This window comes from Grampus griseus (genome assembly GCF_964374135.1).
Source record: "Grampus griseus genome assembly, chromosome: 1".
NCBI classification, from domain to species: domain Eukaryota; kingdom Metazoa; phylum Chordata; class Mammalia; order Artiodactyla; family Delphinidae; genus Grampus; species Grampus griseus.
The window spans coordinates 1,711,210-1,712,119 of NC_139017.1; positions in this window are offsets into that span (position 1 = coordinate 1,711,210).

The following is a 910-nucleotide window of genomic DNA, read 5'->3' on the forward strand; positions in this document are numbered from 1 at the left end:
CTGGGGCGTACCAAGGCCCAGAGGAAAGAGGGGAAAGACGCAGGAAGGGACCCGGGAGTCCGATCCGGGAGCCGGGGCGGGGCCGCGCGTCGGGGCGGGGAGGTGCCCGCGGGGGTGGGCGTCCCGCGGGGACCCGGGCGCGGGGCGAGGCCGGCCCCCTCTTCCCGCTTCCGGACGCGCGCGCGGCGGGACCCCCCCGCGCAGCCAGTTCCCGCGGCCCGGCGGGGGAGGCTCCTCCCGGACCCGGGCCGCCTTGCCTCCGCGCGCTCCGGCCGGCCCGGCGGCTTCCGCGCCTGGAGACCCGGGCTGAGCCGAGGGGGTGCCGCGTCCACCCCCAAGGGCGCTCCCCGCCCCCCGGCCCCCCATTGCCGCGGCCCCGCCGCCCCCCGGCCCCCCTGCGGCCCCGGCCGGGCCCCCTCTCGCCGCTGGCGGCCCCGCCGGGAGAGGGAGGCGCGCGCTCCGAGGGGGCGCCTCCTGCAGCGTACCGCGAGCCGGCGCCCCGCCCGTCATTCATTCACTCACCCACTGGTTCAGGGAACACGCTGAGCACCTACTAGTGCCCGTCCCGGCGGATCAAAGTTAAAGGGCTTCGGGGATCCCCAAGCTAGCCGAGCAATCCCTTGGCAAGAGGGTCAGAGAAAGAAGGCCGACAGCACCTAGGCGGGGGGGCAGCGGGGCTGACCGAGCGGAGGACCGCACAGCCTGCCCGAGGAGGCCATGCCAGGGAAACTGGGGGTCGGGGCGCGAGGAGGAGCCCACGGCAGCAGCGATGGGATGCGCAGAAGCAAAATGGCAACGGAGCTCAGGAGGGTCTAGGCGCTGAGGGCACTTGGGGTGTGGGGCCAGGAGGGGCAAGGGACTAGAAGACTGGAGCCGCAGGCAGTGGGCCGGCAGGAAGCAAGGCCGCCCC